This window comes from Schistocerca gregaria, chromosome 9, assembly GCF_023897955.1.
Source record: "Schistocerca gregaria isolate iqSchGreg1 chromosome 9, iqSchGreg1.2, whole genome shotgun sequence".
Lineage (NCBI taxonomy): Eukaryota > Metazoa > Arthropoda > Insecta > Orthoptera > Acrididae > Schistocerca > Schistocerca gregaria.
Genome location: NC_064928.1, coordinates 74,183,270 through 74,207,653, shown reverse-complemented (window position 1 = coordinate 74,207,653; position 24,384 = coordinate 74,183,270). Strand labels below are relative to the sequence as shown.

The 24,384-nt window shown below is 43.5% G+C and overlaps 1 protein-coding gene and 1 long non-coding RNA gene across 2 annotated transcripts in view; one reads left to right on the top strand and one right to left on the bottom strand.

Moving 5' to 3' along the window:
• LOC126292291 (potassium voltage-gated channel protein eag) overlaps positions 1-24,384 on the top strand; it is a 1,528,023-nt gene that overhangs the window by 817,701 nt on the left and 685,938 nt on the right. The gene's annotated exons all lie outside the window — the stretch shown is intronic.
• Positions 8,984-24,384, bottom strand: part of LOC126292292 (uncharacterized) — a 29,524-nt gene continuing 14,123 nt past the window's right edge. Inside the window, exon 2 of the long non-coding RNA XR_007552082.1 lies at positions 8,984-9,156. This is a non-coding gene — a long non-coding RNA (uncharacterized LOC126292292). The remainder of the gene's footprint in view (positions 9,157-24,384) is intronic.

The following is a 24,384-nucleotide window of genomic DNA, read 5'->3' as shown; positions in this document are numbered from 1 at the left end:
TGTAAGACAGTCCTTGCAGTCGAGTCATCTTAAGGAAATCCCTGACTTCTGGCAAAGCGATTGACAGTTTCAGCTGCCAAGAGCAAACGGCTGTAGGCGAAAACAATAGCCGTTTACAGAGCTATGCAGAGGCGTTACCATAGAGACGTTTACAAAAGTCGAACTGTAGACAAGCGAAGCATCTGCGCCCATCGTACAGGATCTGTTCGGGATTATTTCACCACAAGACAACTGCATAGTGTCAAAGGTGTTTTCACGAATACATGGAAATGAAACTTTTTCGATATTACAGTACAAACACGGCTTTTTCGTTGGTAATAGAAAATTGACAATGTATACCCAGGAAAGGCTGGGTTTGTCAGCTATTTGAGAATAAAGAAACACTCCTAACATCTCAGACTCTATTGAAGCTTTCTACTTATAACTCAGGATGACTCTACGCTAATTAAGATAAGTACATATATCGACGGGTATTGTGGCTATTAATACCTACTAATTTAGGCTGTATTAAATGCCAGATAATAATTGGCAGATGAGAATGAGGAGAGACAGAGAGAGAGAGAGAGAGAGAAGTGCTTCCACAGCGCCGTTGACACATTGAGCTTCGGTGGAGCCTCCTAGAGGCTGGAGTATAGCATGTAGGATGGAGTATGTCCCGACCGCTACTGATTAATTCATCCGCCCGAGATTAGTTGGCGTCATCTCAGCTTATGCGATTAGGACCGTGGCTTACGCTTGCAGAGGTCAGAGGTCAATGGCAACGAACAAATGACGAGAGAATATGAGCCGTGCACTCAGTTTGCAGATGTTTCAGATACCTGCTGGCAGCTGACCGCTACTTAACATCAGACACACAAGTAGGTGCAACCAGTACTTGAGATCGGTTTACAAACCCCATACGTCAAAACGTATTGGATTAATAAAAAAATGCAGGAACGTTACCGGAGGCATTAAGCTTCTGGTGTTCTACATACTCCTGTCACTTGAATATAACGCACACATCGTTCATACAGTCATGTGAAACTGTCTCGTAAGTCCACCTTTGGTATGCTGCGTTGCATTTCGTCCAAGTGTTGAATTTTTAAGCGAATTTTTGCACGTTGTCGTTTTGTGGCAGGTTCGAATTTTTAATCTGAATCTCGTCTTCCGTGACGACTTTTTCCGGAAAGAAATTGCCCGTGATTTGCATTTCAATCAAGTCGCGGCAGGCGTCTACGCGTCGTTGTTTCTTTTCGGGAGTCAACACGTATGGGACAAACTTTGAACACACCTCTTTCTCCCCGAGAAAATTCTGGACATCATCTTGAACAGTTAATTTAGAGATGTTGCTCCATTGTTATTTGTAACAACAACGTTGTCACACCACAGCCGCATGTCCACTACTTACCACTGCTAGCACTGAACTAATGGTGGAATGCACATCTGTTCGTTTACAGTTGTTAGCGCGCTGCTGTCACTCGTTCAGCACAAACAAGATCATGAAATTACAATGAAATCCAGACCATTAGCTGCTTACAGGCGTTGATAAATATAAACGGGGACAGTTGAAAATGAGTGCTCAGACCGGAACTCGAACCCGGGATCTCCTGCTTACATGGCAGACGCTCTATCCGACTGACCATTTTTTTTTAACCAATGGAAAAATAAACGATTGGGTTTCACGTTCCCTGATACTACTTTTTTTTTAAGGCAACCACGTTACCTCGAAGCTAGATTTTTAGTTTTTGTTTTTTCACTCAAATAACAGTGTATTCCTTCAAAAAATGAAAATATTCACTTTTTTCCCAAATCACTTATTGAAGGCAATCCATTAAAATAAAAGAAGTCATTTCGACAAAAATAAAAGGGAGAAGCCAGAAAAACGTATATGAATGAATGGGGCGTTAATTTTAACGTGACCACACATTCGTTCCTCCGTCATTTCAACATCGTGGAACATATAAATCCATAAAAGAGTGTCCACAAAAAAAGGGGGTGGGGGAATGTCAACTCATCCAACGCCTTGTCGATGAATAACGAGATACAGTATATTAGAAGGAAGTTCACGGTAACAGGGCATCCTGAGCCACGTCCAATGGGCGGTGGCCAAATATTGGGAAAAGGCTCACGGATCTGCGTCATATCCACTCACCATCACGTAGTGGACATAATATCCAACAAGCCACATTATGGTATTGTTCTTCGATCGGGGAAATAAGGTTGAATCGGGACGCACGAGAATCTCCCCAGAGATAGGCGCCTCCGACGTCCTGAGGAGAAAAGCCAGTTGTCGGTGAAGCCATCTCCAATGGTCATGACCATAGAAAATCAACCGATGAGATAATGTATCAGTTTCATGGCAACGATAGCGGCGATCCGTTACACTCAGGCCAATACGAAAAATTCGCACGCTGGTAGGTACAATATCACGAACAACTTGGTACCACGAGGACGCCACTTCCATCGGGAAAATCGGGAGGCTGATGTTGGACCAAACAATCTTCCAGTTCGTTTCTGGCGACAGGGCTTCCACAGAGGGAATACTATGAGGAATTGTCCAGCGGCTTAACAGCATTTTGAGGGAGAGATTCGCTTGGCAAAGGATATTTACTCATAAATAACTGAGCCACCGAGGACACAGAACATACCGCGAGTGCAGGAACTTATCTCTGGCACGCTCCCCGTGAGACGTTCATCTCAAATTTGCTGTCCACACACTGCTTTTATAGTGCCGCCGCCCACTATACTCATTACTCGCGGCAGTCAATCTACCGACTCCGCACTGAAGATGATCATTGCCCCGTTAGCTGTACCTACACGAAGATGGTATCTGCTCTTCCGGATAAAAATTCGCTTCACATTTCGTCAATCCTGTAAAAGGGTATGTTGTGCCTGTAGTTTAGAGACATAAAATTTGAAGTGAAAATTTATTAAAGATTCACACCAAAGTTTGTGATAGTACTTGGTGGACTACATATATCAGTAGCGAAAATAAAAAATGGGAAAAGAGTCAGGCTGGGATATTTCTTAGCGACAAAACTGTTCTCACAAGGGAAGTGCCGTGAAGCCTAACGCGGCCCTCAGTACTGGACGTCACGCTCTTCCCTTGTCGCTAGTTGCAGAGGCTTTACTCAGATACATAAACTAGAAAAAGAAAGGAAGAATATTTGCGAGCCACCTACGTTTTGCTAATGACATTGTAGTGCTCGTCTCTAGAGCACACCAACAAATAATCCAACAAATTGTTTCATCAATTTACAAAGTAGGCCTAAAAGTGATCTGAAATTACCGGAAAAAAGTTATACAGCACGATAAAAGAGCCTTCTAGTCGGTTTGGAGTACTGTATATCGTGTGATGCTGGCACCAGAGTGTCTTTCGACACTCCACTGCTGAGGTTAACCTCCTTAGTCCTGAGTTTAAAATTTATGAATGAAAGATTAATAATACTGTTCAGTGCCTTGTTCTTGGTCAAAATAAGCGGGAAATACTGAAATTAAAAAAATTGGTGTTGCTCATAAAACTTTCAGGACATGTGAAAAGCCAATACTATTTATGTTAGAAAAAAATAATTTAAATTTATGCAAATCCACAAAATTCGATATTAAACACCTGAAAGTTATGATATCAACGTCACTGAAAAGTGGAAATATAAATAGTTGCCAAATGTAATCCCAGTGCTACATTGAATACATCGCGATATTGTTGCGATGGAACAAACAATCAATTGTTGGATAGTGTAGGGTCTATTAGCATATTAAAGCAGGGTGTAAACGCATTCTAGTCGAAAATTACAAAGAGCAAACAGATATTACCATTATTTTTCGAAAACGTACTGACACCACTATGAACACCTTTTCTAGGCATATGGTGCTAACTACTAGGAACACGCAGAGACGGAAAACAAATACTGCAGTGAAAGCGCGTGGTGTAAAGTGTATGTTAAAATTAGTCACAGTATCTTTGGTTTATTGCCTGAGCTGAAAGGACTGAAGAGGTTAAGCCATGGAAATGAAGTAGTGTGTATGTCTCATGTATCAGTCGGTGATATGGCATCAGCGCAGTACGATTGTTCGACAGTGAGAATTGGCAGAATAGCAGAAACGAGCTATTGTGTTTTATGTATCCGTGATCACACAGTCAATGAGTTGCTTGATTTGTTGGTATATCAACGTTATCTGTCCAGAGTGTCTACACGGAATGGTGTACCACTCGAAACCATGTAGTACCGCGTAAGAACAGTGGTAACAAAAACCTAACAGATAGTGACGAGAGACAAGAGTCACGCTTTCTCAATGACAATCGATATTGAATTCGACAGAAATTCGTGCAGTCAGTGAATGCAGGTCAGCCAGAACCAGTTTCCGGACTACCATTGCGAATAGAAATGCACGCAGTGGATATCTGGAATCGGACAACTCGTAAAAGACCACGGCTTACAGCGGCATATAATACTGAACGTCTTCAGATGGCCAAAAAACATTTTAACTACACACTTGCTTCCTGGAAGCATATAGTGTGGTGTGAAGAGTGGAGATTTTGCCACTTTTCAAATTGAAGCTACGCGTGTAGTGTACTCACACCTGTTGTCCCACAGCTGCAAGCAAAGTATGTTTTGACGAACGCTCAAGCACCCAACAGAACCCTGACTGCCCAACTGAATCACGCAGTCCTACCCCCCTTAGAATATCTAAAATTAATAAATATTGACCATATGTGTCACTGAAGAGCCAGCAGGCTCGTTTGAAGCGGAAAAGATGGAGGATTACGCTCGTGAAGACGCCTCTCTGATATCCCTACCAGTTTATAAGTTATTGTAAGTTAAATGTTATAACTAATTCCTGAATCGCAAAAGTGAATATCGCGGCAACGCATTATCTGCCTGCAAAAAACGAGGTGCTTACGGATACATCTCGTAAAACTGTACCAGACCGTGGTAGCACATTTACTGTAATTTTTCACATATTTAAATAAGAGGCCGAAAAGTGCATTTCGCACAATGAAAAACAGTTTTTTTACTAAATAAATAAATAAACATTAAAAGTAGCGGCAGTACTGTACAATTTAGATGTATAAGAAATTATTTATGTATAATTTAAATTGTGTGTTAACATTTACACTTATAAATCCGAATAAGGAGGAAAACCATATAAATTCACAAATAAACTATGTTAGATAAAAGAAAACTGATAACAGCACAATATTTCTAGGAAAATTTCCGTGTGATTTTCTGCATCATATGTGTATAAAAGGTTACAATTAAGAATGTCGGAAACTTTGGTGTTCAGTAGTTTAACTGACTTCAGTGGTGCTTGACCGAGGTTTCTTGGGTGAATAGCGGGAACTTTTTGAGGGGCTTAGGTTGGGATGCCGTTGGAGGCGGCCACACTGGATTAGCTGGTGTTACGAGAAAGTTTTGTTTGATGAGCGGTGAAATAATCGCTAGTTCGCGCGTGTGAATTATTCCGAGTTCCTACATTCGGACGAAGGTATTTTTCGGCATCTCATGAACTTGTTACTTTTCGGGTTGCGTGTGATACAAGCCGCACATAAAGGGTTTCAGTGTGTAGCCATTGTGGAATTTGTAATTTGAGATACTGTGAAGCTTGACTGTGTTCTAAAGATAACTCACGCCATTAATCGTGATTTATTCAACCGCCTCCAAGATCGTAAGAAATCCGGTCAGGCTCTGAAATTAATTTATTGTGGACCGTGACATTCGATGTTTCTGTATTCTTACTGGAAACAAGCCTGTGTGGTCAGCGCGGTGGCTAGTCACGCCAAGGACCAGGGTTCGATTCCCGGCTGGCTCGTAAATTTTCTTCGCTCAGGGACTGGGTGTTGTGTTGTCCTCATTATCATTTCATTCTCGTCAGTGGAAGGCAACGGGAAACCACCAATGGAATTACTTCCCAAGACGCTCATGCGGTTGACCTCTCTGACGAGGCTCACCCATGACAAGACCTGCCGTAAGGAAGAACACAAAGAAGTGTGTTTATTTTGCCAATTTTTACATTTAATGGAACTCGGCAGATAGATGAAATCAACTCGCTGCCTTAAGCAGTGCTGCGGTACATGGCGAGAACGAGTAGGAAGCTGGTTGCCACCGAGACTGTGATAATTACTTGCGTGGTTTTGAATCACGATATTTGCTGAAGGAACGCAAGCCTTTAGAACGGATGTCGCTCGTGAGTCAATGCTTACGGGAACCAACGGTATTCTGGGACAAAATGCGAATTTCACTTTGTTAGCTATTGATCGTTGAAGCCTACTTTTGGTACAACTGGTACTAGGAGGAGCATAAGGATCGTCAGAGTTTTTCTACGATCAAAAAGTTGTGCGGCAAACCAGTAAATTCAGTTAAGAAATGAATATTGTTAATACACCGAAGACGTACAAAGAGCTACGAATCCTTACGATGTAAGCCAGAGCCTTCGGCTGCACGCCAATCACACCAGTCGGTGATGAGGCGTACTCGAGCTGGTTCTTACGCGAGAGACAGCCATATCGTTCGCTCGGATTTTATTGACCTTTTGACAAGAATCGTTCCATAATACTAAACTGGTACTATTTTATGGTGTTTCATCTACATCTACATCTACATCCATACTCCGCAAGCCACCTACCGGTGTGTGCCGGAGGGTACCTTGAGTACCTCTATCGGTTCACCCTACTATTCCAGTTTCGTATTGTTAGTGGATAGGAACATTGTCGGTATGCCTCTGTGTGGGCTCTAATCTCTCTGATTTTATCCTTATGGTCTCTTCGCGAGGTATACGTAGGAGGGAGCAATATACTGCTTGACTCTTCGGTGAAGGTATGTTCTCGAAACTTTAACAAAAGCCCGTACCGAGCTACTGAGCGTCTCTCCTGCAGGGTCTTCCACTGGAGTTTATCTATCATCTCCGTAACGCTTTCGCGATCACTAAATGATCCTGTAACGAAGCGCGCTGCTCTCCGCTGGAGCTTCTCTCTCTCTTCTATCAACCCCACCTGGTGCGGATCCCACACTGCTGAGCAGTATTCAAGCAGTGGGCGAACAAGCGTACTGTAACCTACTTCCTTTGTCGTCGGATTGCATTTCCTTAGGATTCTTCCAATGAATCTCAGTCTGGCATCTGCTTTACCGACAATCAACTTTACATGATAATTCCATTTTAAATCACTCCTAATGCGTACTCCCAGATAATTTATGGAATTAACTGCTTCCAGTTGCTGACCTGCTATTTTGTAGCTAAATGATAAGGGACCTATCTTTCTATGTATTCGCATCACATTACACTTGTCTACATTGAGATTCAATTGCCATTCCGTGCACCATGCGTCAATTCGCTGCAGATCGTCCTGCATTTCAGTACAATTTTCCATTGTTGCAACCTCTCGATACACCACAGCGTCATCTGCAAAAAGCCTCAGTGAACTTCCGATGTCATCCACCAGGTCATTTATGTATATTGTGAATAGCAACGGTCCTATGACACTCCCCTGCGGCACACCTGAAATCACTCTTACTTCGGAAGACTTCTCTCCATTGAGAATGACATGCTGCGTTCTGTTATCTACGAACTCTTCAATCCAATCACACAATTGATCTGGTAGTCCGTATGCTCTTATTCTGTTCATTAAACGACTGTGGGGAACTGTGTCGAACGCCTTGCGGAAGTCAAGAAACACGGCAAATAAACGCATCGTAATGGCATCCCAAGACTTAGTTTATACAAACTTCTTGCAGTCACATCACCAATTAGAATGACAGATCCCTTGCTTGAATCTTCTGAAAATCCAAAGCATTACAGAAGCTTCTTCGAAGGATGACATCTACGAGAGCTTCACAGACAAGGCAATCATACGACCGATTCACTAACGTGATTCATGAAGGCTTAGCTTGTGCAGCGCAGCCTCTGGCGGGAAATCTTGGCTAGTATACTGTATACCACCCATACCACTTTCTACGGAATCGCGGATAAGTGAGAAATTTGTATGCAGGTTTAGTACCGCGTGGGTATTTTGCTACCGAACTAAATGGATTGGCTCTCTTTCTCGCCCAATTTAGGTCACTATGAAGGCTATATGCAGTACCCCTTGTGTCACCTGCGAGGGACGAGAGCTTCACAGACAAGGCAATCATACGACCGATTCACTAACGTGATTCATGAAGGCTTAGCTTGTGCAGCGCAGCCTCTGGCGGGAAATCTTGGCCAGTATACTGTATGCCACCCATACCACTTTCTACGGAATCGCGGATAAGTGAGAAATTTGTATGCAGGTTTAGTACCGCGTGGGTATTTTGCTACCGAACTAAATGGATTGGCTCTCTTTCTCGCCCAATTTAGGTCACTATGAAGGCTATATGCAGTACCCCTTGTGTCACCTGCGAGGGACTAATTTTTCTGCTTGGCGTGCTTAGCTCTGATTACGTTTTACTATATGGCCGTGAGAATGCGTGAACACAAGTACAATTCCGCACTGTACATATACTGTGTCGAACTTGTACAACAAAATCTTCTCAGTGGGGTAACTTTATTGTTTCCTGTACATTAGGTAACGTTGCGTTGTACGCTCCGTTCAACAATGACTGCAGAACACCATATCCGCCAAGCAGTTTATGTGATTGTTAAATTCCATAGTTTTGACTTCTTCCAATACCTTGCCTCGGCGCCCGAAATGACCTCAGACCAGATCGTTTTTCGGCACAGTTCTACCACATTACCCCAGTATTGGTCCTAGGAACGTATTGCCCAGAATGAACACGCCTTCTTCAGCTCTCAGTTTATGCATTTACATTTTCTTAGGAGTCAGATTACAGTGGTCCAGTCGAGCAGTGTAGCTTACAAACCACCCCCTTCTCGTACATCCATATCAGACTTTGTGCTTATTACAGGATTTAGAAAATACAGCTGGTGTTTCCACATATGTCGCATTCCCAGCCACTGAAGGGTCAGCTTAAAGTATAATGCTATGGGTCCCACTTTCAAGATATCCATAATATTTGTCAAAGACCAATAATAAAGTTAAAACGTTTACTTCACACCGTCTGCTTGTTGAAACAATATAATACAATAATTTTCACATAGTTTTGCATATGAAGAGTTCTTCACATTTTAATGCCCGCACGAGGAACTATGTAGACGTAAAACGTATTGGTCTGTTACATGTCCACAGAAGTTTTATCAGGCTCCCTGAAACAGAGAAACGAAATGTTATATACACATCTGACAAACTTCATACTGCAACACATCAGAAACGTGATAGGCAATGAGTTATACTCTAGTTTTTATTTTTCTTCAAGTATTTCTTCTTTCATTCCACGTTTACTTATAAGGGATTTAGTGGTAAGGTGACGCAGCGGATATGCAGTCAAAAACTGAACACAGATGAAGCATGAAAACAAGAAGAAGTTGTACTGAACTCTGAAAAAAAGCAAAATAAAAGCAGTGAACGATCCAAGCTTAACAAGTGCAATATCAAGAGAAATTGAAGAGTCGCCATGTCGTAGGTAAGTGATCACGGTTCTGGGCCATAAACCGGACAAGACGTGTTCAAAACTCTCTCGTGCCATTTTTTTTTTTTTCACATTATGAAGTGCTCATCTGGTCACTGAAATACTTCTTCCTTTTCTGTAGTCTTCTTTCGCAGTTGTCATACTACTCATCGGTTATGGAATATGAGTCATGCCATAACAATACGTTACCGTCGCAAGTAAATGCAATGTATAGTGAGAGCAGGCAAGATACCACGTAGACGTCTCACAGAAGTGGAAACAACAAATAAATGGGTGTGAATTATGTTACAACAAAGGAATTCAAGAGTCAGAACTTCCAAAACATTAAAAACGTATGTTTTGACACAACACAGATATACTGTGCGATTGTGAAACTGTTGTGTTCATTTGTTGGAGCTTATGTGACAGACTATTATGTTTTCATCATTTCCTTGGGAGTGAACACGTTCACAATTCAAATTTATACGAACATCTAAATCGGTCAAGGAGGCATATCTGACTCACTCACAGACATACAAATTAGGAACGTCGGTAAGAGATTCCTGCTGTATGACACACGTACTGTCACAACTTCCGTTTATGACACATCAGGTGCCTTTCCCGTTGGAGGATTCGGTTGACGTGTCGCCTTTCATGCAATGTTTGCAGTTCTGCAGAATCAACAGTCTTTATAGGTCCCTACCTTACACCTCGCTGTTGCAAACGGACATTACAACACGACACATACAAATTTGAATACAGTGAAAAAAAAATTCGTACTGAGGGAGGTTCGAAAACGGCTCAGCCGCTTGGCAGTCCAACACAGTCACCATTTATCCAGACGCCGTTGCTGTTCGAGGCTTCCCTTTATAGCAATTCTTGTCCTAGGACCATTCATTGTTTCTATTTTGCTTTTTCAACAGTTCAGTTTACCTTCTTCCAATTTTCATGCTCGATCTGTGTTCAGTTTTTGACGGGCTGTCCACTGCGCCCTCTTACCATTAAATCTGGTGGGGGTGGAATGGGGAGTTTCGCAAACGAACTACACAAGTAGTTGGGTTGAGATGATGCAGTGAGCAGGTAGTGAGTTGCAAGAACAATGTGACTTACCCAAAGCTATGGCATGGAAAGACATAGCGTGATGGAAGTGGGAGAGACACAGAGGGAGATGGCTTTGGCTATTGGTGTGACGCAAATGGTTCAAATGGCTCTGAGCACTATGGGACTTAACTGCTGTGGTCATCAGTCCCCTAAAACTTAGGACTACCTAAACCTAACTAACCTAAGGACATAACACACATCCATGCCCGAGGCAGGATTCCAACCTGCGACCGTAGCGGTCACGGGAGTGACCCAAAGAAATGCTTGAAAATATTGTCCATGTGAATTAAACCGTTCGCAAATATTTTATTATACTGCCAGAGCTCACTAATATTGTGGAAATATGGTATCTGATCAAGGACATCCGAACATCTGTTACTAGACATTAATATGGGGTGTGTCCACCCTTCGCCTTCATGACAGCTTGAACACTGTAATGACGTGTCTGAATGTCTGTGGAGTAACTGCAGCCAGTTCTTCCCCAAGAGATGAAGCCAGAGAAGAGGATACGGCTGTGATGTTGGACACTAGGTCTAGAGCAAAGTCGACGTTCTCACTCATTCCAGAGGTGTTCCAGTAAGTTCAGGTTGGGATCTACGGCAGGCAATTCCATTTCGTGAATATTATTGTCCACAAATGATTGCTCAGCCGTCGTACACCTCTTTTTTTTTAACTCCATACGCAGAGTCATTGTGTTAGGTGGACTGCTCTCAGCACTTTGTGATCCCTTCCTCTGATTTCGTGCGACGTTTTACAAACATCCTCCATAATGCTAGACGGTCCATGTCCGTCAGTACACGAGGTTTACCTCCGCCTTTCCACTTCACCGTAGCATTCCCAACAGTCGACGTGAAGGGTTAAAATGTCCCTCTCGGATTTGCTACTCTCGTGTCAACCAGAGACTTGTCAACGTTGGAAGTCGATGAGCTCTCTTGACCGACCCATTCTGCTGTTACTGCATGTACACAATACTTCCCGCCTACTTTTATAATGGCGTGCCCGTCCCTCGTGACATCTGGTGCCATTCTGCATTACGTAATGGTGTTCGGTACGTCTGATCGGACATTGTATGTGTAAATGGTCACTAATGGAAGGCTGTTGGACTACGACATTTTGGAGACTTGCAACAGAAACTCCCCATCGGACTCCACTCATATTTGGTGATGAATTGGTCTTGTGGATAGCCCAACGAAGAGTGAACACAGATCAAGCACGAAAATTGGAAGAAGGTGTACTGAAATGTGAAAAAGAAACCAAAACAGAAACAGTGAACGATCTGTGGAACAGCTCTGAAGCGAATGCCACGAAGTGGTTCCTTCATCTTCGCAATCAAATAAAAATCACAACGACTGAAGTCCGGGGAGTATGGTGGATGGTACACTACTTTCCAATCCCATCGACCGAACAGAGCAGCCACAGCTTGCGCTACATGTTCCCGCGCATTGTCGTGCAAAATGATGGGTGGGTTGCGCAGAAAGTGCGTCTGAGCAGCGTCGTAACGTATCGATTTCTGCATTGTATTCAAGTCATGCGGAACCCATTGTGATGCAATTTTTCGCATGCCCAGGCGCTCCTTCAGAATGCGAAGCACAGTCGTATGCGCTAATCCGGTTTGGAGGGCGAGCTCACGAATCGTATGGCGTCGATCACTGTCCACTAACGCGGCAACAGCGTCCACTTCTTCTTCAGAGACGCTAGGACGACCTGCCCGATGCACGTCTGCCACAGTTTGCCGACCTTCGTTGAAGGCTTTTACCCAACGTGCCACTGTTCTCTACGGCAATGCCGAATCCCCGCACGCCTCTTGAAGACCCTAATGACACTGTCGTGCTGTACGGCCTCTGGCACATTCAATCCTGATCCAATTCGTTGTTCGTGTTCCGAAAACATAGTGACACCGCTACGTTAGACCACTCGGTCACAAGTGACTGTGCGGCTCTAGGCGCGCAGTCCGGAACCGTGCGACTGCTACGGTCGCAGGTTCGAATCCTGCCTCAGGCATGGATGTGTGTGATGTCCTTAGGTTAGTTAGGTTTAAGTAGTTCTAAGTTCTAGGGGACTAATGACCACAGCAGTTGAGTCCCATAGTGCTCAGAGCCATTTGAACAAGTGACTGTTCCCCTCGATTATGCGCAAACCGGTGACGTGGGACGGGCGATGGTAAGGTAGGTACGTCAACAACGTGTGCTATCACCTACAATAGTAGATTCCATTGCATAGTGTCTCCATAGCAGTACTGCCACTATTTAAGTACCAACCTATATATATGTATATATTAGAAACTTATGAAGTTTCCGTCCGATCAATATCGTAGGGTAACGTCCGTTTGCAACAGCAAGATGTGAGGAAGGGACCTCCAGACGTGCCTACCTCCTATTTGTTCTATAGAAGTACCACTTGTTACGACTCTTGCGTTCAATCCGGAATTTTTGACTCTTGGCCGGCCGCCGTGGCCGAGCGGTTCTAGACAATTCAGTCTGGAACCACGCTGCTGCTACGGTCGCAGGTTCGAATCCTGCTTCGGGCATGGATGTGTGTGATGTCCTTACGTTAGTTAGGTTTAAGTAGTTCTAAGGCTAGGGGACTGATGACCTCAGATGTTAAGTCCCATAGTGCTCAGAGTCATTTGAATTTGACTCTTGTTTTCCTTCGTTGTAACATAGTTCACGTCCGTGCATTCGTCGTTGTCACTTCTGCAAGAGGTCTATGCGGCATCCCGTCTGCTGTCAGTATTCATCACATTTATTTGCAACGGTAAAATATTCTTACACATGACTCATATTCTGTAACCAGTCTATAGTATGACAAGTGCCAAGACTACAAAAGGAGAACAGTCACGTGAATGTCCCGACGGAAAGTTCATAATTTTGTGGAAGAGAAACTGGGGCACGAGGGAGATTTTAACACTGATCTCCTGCATTGCAGTGCAATACCCAGACCCCACAACCACGACCCTGTGATTTTGGCAATTCGCTCGATGTTGTACATCTTGAACTAGGACCGTTTGCTGTTTCTTTTTCATAGTCCTGTACATCTTCTTGGTGTTCTCATGCTTGATCTGTGTTCAGATATCCCCTGCGCCATTTTACCACTAAATCTAAGGGGCGGAGGGGAGATTGATGAGTTTCCCTTGTCAGAATCATTAGGAAACTAAAGCTATTCCTGCGCATAGTATCAGCGAATGTTTTGCCACTAGCCACCGTTTATATAGATTAATCTTTGTCACTAAAAGAAATTGCGTACAGCAGTTTATAAATTAAACATGTATAAAGAAGGAAGGGCTGTTGACAGCCAGTTCGATTTTTCTAATTCAGCAACTGTATTGCATCTCTTTCCGCACGATGTTTTTCTCTTCCATCAAGTAAAGGAAACGAATATCTCCCCAATCAGTTGAATACTTCTTTTCCCTTACTCTAAGCTAAATCGGTTGATCCACATTGACCAAGTAATAAACTAACAACCCAATTTCGATTCAGATGTGGTAGAGTGTAAAAACTGAAATTTGGCATCCAAACTCCCATTTCTGGAATCGATATTAGAGTGTTTGCAATACCAACCAAAAGCAATAACGGAACAGCGGTTGGCGGAAAATTGGACTTCGGAGTCGTTGTAAACTTAGTGGATTTGCCAGAACAGGAAACCACTAGTAATGCCGCATACACAGGAGAGGGAGCAATGGTACTAGTTTTGTTGAGAAGGTGATTGGTCAGTTATCTCCTTCCCATGCCTGCAGTAAAAAAAGAACAACACGTACCACTTCAAAATGTAATCGAATATGCTGCTAGTGCTACACTACTCGCCATTAAAATTGCTACACCACGAAGATGACGTGCTACAGACGCGAAATTCAACCGAACGGAAGAAGATGCTGTGATATGCAAATGATTAGCTATTCAGAACATTCACACAAGGTTGGCGACGGTGGCGACGCCTACAACGTGCTGACATGAGGAAAGTTTCCAACCGATTTCTCATACACAAACAGCTGTTGACCGGGGTTGCCTGGTGAAAGGTTGTTGTGATGCCTCGTGTAAGGAGGAGAAATGCGTACCATCAGGTTTCCAACTTTGATAAAGGTCGGATTGTAGCCTATCGCGATTGCGGTTTATCGTATCGCGACACTGCTGCACGCGGTTGTCGAGATCCAATGACTGTTGGCAGAATGTGGAATCGGTGGGTTCAGGAGGGTAATACGGAACGCCGTGCTGGATCCCAATGGCCTCGTATCACTAGCAGTCGAGATGACAGGCATCTTATCCACATGGCTGTAATGGATCGTGCAACCACGTCTCGATCCCTGAGTCAACAGATGGGGACATCTACACGAACAGTTCGACGACCTTTGCAGCTCAGAGACCATGGCTGCGGTTATCCATGACGCTGCATCCCAGACAGGAGCGCCTGCGATGGTGAACTCAACGACGAACCTGGGTGCAAGAATGGAAAAACGTCACTGTTTCGAATGAATGCACGTTCTGTTTACAGCATCATGATGGTCGCATCCGTGTTTGGCGACACAGCGGTGAACGCACATTGAAAGCGTGTATTCGTCATCGCCATACTGGCGTATCACCCGGCGTGATAGTATGGGGTGCCATTGGTTACACGTCTCGGTCACCTCTTGTTCGCATTGACGGCACTTTCAACAGTGGGCGTTACATTTCAGATGTGTTACGACCCGTGGCTCTACCCTTCATTCGATCCCTCCGAAACCCTACATTTCAGCAGGTTAATGCACGGCCGCATGTTGCAGGTTCTAAAAATGGTTCAAAGCACTATGGGACTCAACTGCTGTGGTCATCAGTCCCCTAGAACCTAGAACTACTTAAACCTAACTAACCTAAGGACATCACACACATCCATGCCTGAGACAGGATTCGTACCTGCGACCGTAGCAGTCGCACGGTTCCGGACTGCGCGCCTAGAACCGCGAGACCACCGCGGTCGGCTTGCAGGTTCTGTAATGGCCTTTCTGGATACAGAAAATGTTCGACTGCTGCCCTGGTCAGCACATTCTCCAGATATCTCACCAATTGAAAACCCCTGGTCAATGGTGGCCCAGCAACTGGCTCGTCAGAATACTCCAGTCACTACTGTTGATGAACTGTGGTATCATGTTGAAGCTGCATAGGCAGCTGTACCTGTACACGCCATCCAAGCTCTGTTTGACTCATTGCCCAGGCGTATCGAGGCCGTTATTACGGGCAGAGGTGGTTGTTCTGGGTACTGATTTCTCAGGATCTATGCACCCAAACTGCGTGAAAATGAAATCTCACGTCAGTTCTAGTATAATATATTTGTCCAATGAATACCCGTTTATCATCTGCATTTCTTCTTGGTGTAGCAATTTCAAATGGCCAGTAGTGTAGAAAGTGTTACACCATGAGCACTTTGGCCGAACCCCACTAAATGTTATATCAAATTATTTCTATGGCAATGGGGTATGTTGAATAACGGTTCATACTTATGCGAGCTGGTTTTCAGAAGAAAATCCGTGCATAGAGACGAAGAGTGGTCCGAGTACGAGGTGGCTGTTGAGTGTGACTAACGTCTCTGGAACTATCGGGGTGGAGATCTCAACATAGCATGCCCAGAGGGAGTGCACGTGCAAACTATCGCCTATCTTTTGTACTTTAGCAAAGGTCGGATCATTGGCATTAGAGACGAGGGAGGATCGTGCGCAGATACATGACTGTAGTGGAATGAGTGCAGAATGGGTAGTGATCAGATACTCAGGACATATGGATAGAGGTGTCATCACGAGTGTTTCCAGAAAGACTACACGACGAGTGCATTTTAGGCCTGTTTGACTGGCTCAGACAAACAGCCAATGACAACAGGTGAGATCTGGGCAGAGATCGCAGGCAGTGTGTCACCATGAAATGTCGCGAACAGGTTACTGCAAGCTGGGATGACGTATGCAGCTGTCATGTGATGCGTATCGTCGATACCATACCACAGAGCATAGATATATGCATGGTGTAGAGCCGAAGGCAACTGGGTCACTGAGTGGCATTCTGTGGAGTTCTGCTGTAACTCAGACTTTTGTTTGTGACGTCTCCAGACGACATGATGAAAGCTCACAGGAAGCAACAACATTGTTTTCATCCGCACCCTACAGCTCATGGAATCATTGTGGTGTTGGAAGCTGTTGAGTGTGACATTAGGACTCATTTTGTTGAAGGGATACCAACAGGAATGGTGAACCGCATTGTCACACTGTTCATGATCATTTCACCAAATGGGATCGTCTAGCAAGATAATATAAGATAATATAAGACACTATGCAGCAGTTCACCTGAATAAACGCATTGAGAAGTATACAGATCCCTGACAGATCTACCTAGTGCCCTGATATGTCGCCAGTGCGTAAAGCACAACCGGGATGCTATGAGAGGACGTATTTTCATGCCGGCCTCCAGCCATGAATTTTCATCAAATGATGCAGAATGCATTTCATGCATGCAATGATAAGCCTCAAGATGAAATCTGAGGAGGGGGACGGGGTGTCTGTTCCCACACTACAACAATTACAAGAGTGATCGTGCCCTTGGAGGTCACAACTAGAACCGATGTTGATGGACATCTGTTCCAAACTGAGACGAAAGGTTAATCATTTAATACTTGCCACCTCTACAAAGATTAGAAAATTTCGGTCTGGTCCTTCACGGTATAACACTTTCTGTCAATATAGGTATGAAAATTAAGTAATATTACCGAAGATTTCGGCAGGGAGTGGTGGCGTCATCTTCAGCAGCACGGCTTGCAGGTAACGCAGCAGGGAACGAGGCGTGGCACGACGACGCTAGGTACGCACGGCACGCACACCCGCACCGGGCAGGGGGGTGGGGGTGGCGACACCTCCCCCACAGGCCAGACGGGCACCAGCGCTCCACACGGCCCGCACACGTTGCACACACACTGCACGCCACAGCTGGAAGCACGCAGCGGGGCGTCAACAGGTTCGTTTGAGCAACTACCAGGCGACAGGCTGTACTGAGCATGCGCAGTTACGATGGCGTAGGCAGCGGGGCGTCAACAGGTTCGTTTGAGCACCTACCAGACGACAGGCTGTACTGCGCATGCGCAGTTACGATGACGTAGGCAGCCCGTGCTTGGTGCTTGCTCTGATCATACACTTCTCGTCGTATGTATGGTGGAATGTCGTGCGTGGTGGGGCATCACGTGACCATGTGCAGCCGTGTGGCATGTTGTTGAGAGGACATACTGAGTTGCACTTAGAGCAATTGTTATATCATATCCCACATAGATGAAGGATGCAAATAAGGAAGCAGTTCTTGGGAAAATATCATTTCAAAATTAGACTCCACAGCCCGAAGTATCACAAAATTTTGCTAAGGGGTGACTTTGACAGATTTTTTTTTTTTAATCCGTCCTCTGCAATATTGTTATGTATCATTTCCAACAGGTTTACATCTACACAGCATTGCAATAAGCTAGTTGGATGGAACACAAATTTCTTGTAAAAAAAATGAGACAGTTTCTTGTGTAGCTTGCACCAGAATAAAGGACAATAAATTTCATGACTATTTCGAAATGTGAAAAAATTAACTTGGTTGTCTGTGAGGCCAAGAAACTGTACTACTGACAGTTTATATTATACTCTAGGAATAAATATGAAGCTATGTGGGGAGTTAAAACAGGAATGCTGCCAATCTAAAATTTAGCACAGAATGGCATTCTTTAAATTTAAGACGTAAACACAAATTAAGAAATAATTTCAGGCCTAGAGGAAGCGATAAACAAGTGCCTTTTGATCGAAAAACACTATTTCACAGAAGGCAGATCTGTAAAATTCTGCAACGGCTGTCATTATATTTGAAACAAAATATTTAGTTCAAAACTACTGACCAAAGTTGCCTACTTAGTCAGCTTCAAGTCAATGTTTACGTATGTTCGTACATATATAGCATTAAGAGATCTTACAGAGTCATAAAGGAACAGGACATCAGAGACTACTCCAGCAGCATCGAAGTTTCATGAACCATACTAAAAAGCTTCATTCCGCTTTAATTGCGCATTTCTATATCCAGATGCCCTCTGAAGTTCCTGATATTCAGCTTTTCATGTGGTTTTCGTGATACTAATTTACTTGGAGGTCCAGTACTATATTCTCATGTTAGGTTCTTTATTATGGCATAACGTCATTCGTCCCAGAAAATGAAAATTTGCACTTTAAATTGAACGCGGTTGAAAGTAGCCAATAGTGCGGAATGAAACACTTCGTTTCAAATAAACTAACTGCCTCAGCGGAAAAAAATTAATAGAAGCAAATTTCTCTATAAAACAGACAGAAATAGCTCCATTAAGACATTAATGGTTGATTGCTAATAACGTGGAAATAATATAAAATCAGAAAATTGAAACTACTAACTTATTTTGGTCTTTCATGGTTACGAGAATGTATATTAATTCACTTGATGGCTCCCGGCACAGAAATCTGTTTTGGTTTCATTCGACGTGAGAGCTGTAAACCAAGACACGAAACATATTCGCGGGAACGTGCGGACAGAGATATTATTGCATTTCGTACCTACCATATGGTTCAGCCATATGGTAGGTACGAAATGCAATAATATCTCTGTCCACAAAACTTTCTAGTCCCGGAACATTTGGTACTCCTGTACCTCCACGAACAATAGCTACAGTAAACCATCCATTACTATGACCAAATGAATCATTTATATGTAAACTAAAATTAAGTCTGCAACTGCAGAAAACAGCAGGGCCGTCCAGCAGGGCTTGAGCAGCGACAGACTTGACTGGAATACGATTCTTCTTGTCTCCAGCTGTTGTAGCAAATTCGATGTTCTCGATGGTCTTGTAGACTGTCTGTTTAGAACGACGACGATACCCCCCCCCCCCCCCCCCCCCCACCACCTCCACTATAACTCAGCTTGCTCTGCTCATTCGCGAATCTAGCAACTTGGGCGCGCCGGAAAATTTTTCCGGGTAGCATCTGGCTACTTGCTGCTACTGCTCATACAGCAAACAGCCACGCTCCAAGTAGCCAGAAGCGGGAGGAAGGCGCTGCTGATACGCGAATTCAGCTCTGCGCATGCGCACGAGCCCGCTGGCAAGTGCTCATACGAACCTAACAACAACTGCGTAGTTCCCACAAGACTATAAAGGCCGAGCTCTTGACCTGTTGTCAAACGCCCGCCCGGGGCGCATGAGACCCCGATAAGGTGCTCGTGCGGCCTGCGATTCTCAGTCGTGCTTCATAGAAATACTCATTTAACAACCGAGGGCCAAAGCGAAAAATGGCAACTAACGTTGAGCTTCTTAGGAGTGCACTTTTTTTAAGACGTCCTTCATTTTTAACTGACATTGCTAAATTCACCCTTGAGCTAAGTAAAGTTATCCGCTTACCTCAGAGGAATACCAGTTCCATTTTACACAGAGTACGCGAAGGAACTTGCCCCCTTTCTTGCAGCGGTGTACCGTAGGTCTCTAGAAGAGCGAAGCGTTCCAAAGGATTGGAAAAGGGCACAAGTCATTCCCGTTTTCAAGAAGGGACGTCGAACAGATGTGCAGAACTATAGACCTATATCTCTAACGTCGATCAGTTGTAGAATTTTGGAGCACGTATTATGTTCGAGTATAATGTCTTTTCTGGAGGCTAGAAATCTACTCTGTAGGAATCAGCATGGGTTTCGAAAAAGACGGTCGTGTGAAACCCAGCTCGCGCTATTCGTCCACGAGACTCAGAGGGCCTCAGACACGGGTTCACAGGTAGATGCCGTGTTTCTTCCGCAAGGCGTTTGACACAGTTCCCCACAGTCGTTTAATGAACAAAGTAAGCATACGGACTATCAGATTAATTGTGTGACTGGATTGAGGAGTTCCTAGATAACAGAACGCAGCATGTCATCCTCAATGGAGAGAAGTCTTCCGAAGTAAGAGTGATTTCAGGTGTGCCGCAGAGGAGTGTCATAGGACCGTTGCTATTCACAATATACATAAATGACCTGGTGGATGACATCGGAAGTTCACTGAGGCTTTTTGCAGATGATGCTGTGGTGTATCGAGAGGTTTGCAACAATGGAAAATTGTACTGAAATGCAGGAGGATCTGCAGCGAATGGAGGCATGGTGCACGGAATGGCAATTGAATCTCAATGTAGACAAGTGTAATGTGATGCGAATACATAGAAAGATAGGTCCCTTATCATTTAGCTACAAAATAGCAGGTCAGCAACTGGAAGTAGTTAATTCCATAAATTATCAGGGAGTACGCATTAAGAGTGATTTAAAATGGAATTATCATATAAAGTTGATTGTCAGTAAAGCAGATGCCAGACTGAGATTCATTGGAAGAATCCTAAGGAAATGCAATCCGAAAACAAAGGAAGTAGGTTACAGTACGTTTGGTCGCCCACTGCTTGAATACTACTCAACAGTGTGGGATCCGTACCAGAGAAGATCCAACGGAGAGCAGCGCGCTTCGTTACAGGATAATTTAGTAATCGCGAAAGCGTTACGGAGATGATAGATAAACTCCAGTGGAAGACTCTGCAGGAGAGAGGCTCAGTAGCTCGGTACGGGCTTTTGTTAAAGTTTCGAGAACATACCTTCACCGAAGAGTCAAGCAGTATATTGCTCCTTCCTACGTATATCTCGCGAAGAGACCATGAGGATAAAATCAGAGAGATTAGAGCCCACACAGAAGCATACCGACAATCCTTCTTTCCACGTACAATACGAGACTGGAATAGAAGGGAGAACCGATAGAGGTACTCAGGGTACCCTCCGCCACACACCGTCAGGTGGCTTGCGGAGTATGGATGTAGATGTAGATGTAGATGTAGAGAAAGCGGTGTAAGTAGTGTGGCCACAGTCTCCTGTCAATTGCATCCAATTAAATTTACACCCAGAAGAAAGGTCGAGGAAGGGTCCACTGTCCTAACTCTGCGACTTGCCCGGCAGATAGAAGGACCTAGGGGCCGAACCGGTCCGCCCTTATATCGTGTCGTGATGAAGAGGACTGGAGGTGCTGGAAAAGGAACAGTCAGGCCTAAATGTTTACAGTCGGAAGCCGTTATAGTCTTTTTATTTTCTGTCGAAACCAAAAACATTTTTTTGTTATTTACGAGGAGATCTCCAGAGAATACAAAGGAAAACATTAAAAATCGAAACCCTTTTACTCGACAAAGCATACTTTAATATAAAGTGCATGAGCATATGGTACATGCAATGTGCATAAGATGCGTTGTCTTTGAAACTGAAAAGCTATTTTTCATGTGTACAATGTGAGCCAGAGCTTCACCGTCAAAATTTCGCAGGCTGTCCATGGATATTTTCCGACTGTTTTTGTATAAAAAAGGTGGTCCCAGCGGTTTGTCACAATGTAATTATATTTTCTTACCCCGTGTGCCGGCCCTGCATTGAAAACAATTGCACAACAGTGACACCGTTGACGGTATGTGCCATGTGTCTTGTTGCACGACAAACGTATTCCAATCACTCGTGGCATTTGCTGTTGACAACGGTAAGGCCTACTTTACTCTTGGTCAGTACTGTTCGGTCCAGTTTCAGGTTGATTGTTCCAGCAGTAATAGTTCGTTAAACAGCGATACAGAACAGTGTCGATAGGTTCACTCAAAGACACAGACAATATGCGTGTCGTCTACAGGTTCACAGGACATAATGGAAAAACTGCAAGACGATGATACGCTCAGGTGTTCCCGCAGCGACGGCAACACCGTAAAAGCAGTTTTGCTTCTTTACATTAAGCGCCCACGAATAACATGATCTCTTCCTGTTATTAGTTTTAACAAAATACTCAGAATAATCTCGGAAGTTTTGTCGGTGGACTTCTGGTTCATCCCGTATAGGTGGCATGAGTTGTACGTAGCTTAGGGTGTCCATTCGTCCCCTTCTTCCCGAGACAGTCCCGTTTTTCACCAAATTGTCCCGCTGTCCCTAAAGTTTTTTTGGGGACGCTCAAATGTCCCGTTTTTTATGATTCCGCTTGGCTAGAGTATTTTACGCTACTGGTTGTTTGACTTGCCATTAACTGAGCAATTATTTACGCTAGAAAGCGTGTGATGACTTTCAGCATACCCCAAACATGTAGCGAACTGTCAAATATCGCAAGTAATTTTAAACGCACTATAGGTTACGAATAACTACGAAGATCTTCTCTTCTAAATCGATACACTGAATACGTCCTTTCGGTCCAGCGATACTCTACACCACTGATACTTGCTCTCTGGCTTTCGTCACCACACTGCCAATGTTTTGCACCGTGCAGTCACTGTTTCATTATGCCAAAACGAAAGTGTAATTTTAACAACAATATAAAAAGCAAATTTCCTTCTATCACTGGTGGTGGAGAAACTGTAGAATGTACGTTGTGCAGATAAAAATTTGCTATTGGTCATGGTGGAAGGTCTGACATTGTGAATCACATTAAGACGAAGAAACATCGCATGAGTGATTAACCGAAAAGAGCAAATAAATGCATGAGTGACTACTATGTAAACTTAAAATCAGTAACAGAAATGGACAGACAGTTGGCAGCACAAAAAGCTACGTTTGCATACCACAGTGCAATGCAAAACCATAGCTTTAAGTCAATAGACTGTTAAAAACTTTTCAATCCTAAATTCACATGTGGTCACACAAAATGTAATGCAATCATTTCAAATGTTATTGCACCGTATGCAACTCAGCAGGTTTTACATGAACTGGAAAGTGCTCGATTCATTTCTATAATGATTGATACATCCAATCATCAGGATTTGAAGTTGGTTCCTCTCCTTATCAGGTATTTTCACCCTGAAAATGGCATCACGGTGAAAGTGCTCGAATTGGTTAATTTAGCTGGAGAAACTTCAGATTTACTTCAGAATTATGTGCTGGAGGTTTTAAAGAAATATGATCTTGAGGGAAAGGTATATGATCTTGAGGGAAAGGTGATTGCAGTTTCGAACACCAATTTCCGTGGTAAGTAGAGGAAAGGAAAAAACAATTTGTTCTATAAACTGCAACAAAACACAGTGAATAATATAGTAGATGTTGGTTGTCCAGCACAAGTGGTGCACAATTCCTTAGAAGCTGGCTCAGATTGCCTACCCATCGACTGCTAATTAATTGTAAACAAAATCTACCAGCATTTCCACATATGTACAGTAAGGTTTGAGTCTCTAAAGTCATTCTGTAAGTTCACTGAAACTGAATACAAAACTGTACTTGGGCACAGCAAGACAAGGTGGCTATCTCTGCTACCAGCATTGGAAAGAATTGTAGAGATATTTCCTGCTTTGAAATCATGTTTCATTTCCCTTGATAAGTGTCCTATCCTTAAACAATTCTTTGATAACCCTGTGTCTATTGTTCTTCTACATTTTCTTGTTAGCCAGCTAAAATCTTTCTCCACAACAATTAAATGTATTGAGAAACAAGAAATCACAATGGTGGAAGTCTATGAAGAAATAAACAAATTATTGGACAAATTGCAATGTAGAAAATCTAAAAGATTTCTCACATCCTTTGTACATGAGACTCTAAGAAAGCTGGAAGAAAAGTGTGAAATTACTGTAGAACAATTTCATATTTATGCTGACATCTTCTATGACTCTTGCATTGAGTATATTAAAGAATGGTGTTTACCATTTCCCACACCTTTTAAAACATTTGACTTGATTAGTACTGAAAAGGAGCAGCTACAGCGGAAGGATATTCAGGACTGTTGTGTTTTTGTTAAAAGTATTGTACCAAACATTTAATGGTGTATCGTGCACTGTCTTTTATGATACAATTTCAAACGAAAATGCACTTCTTGATAAAGTACATAAAAG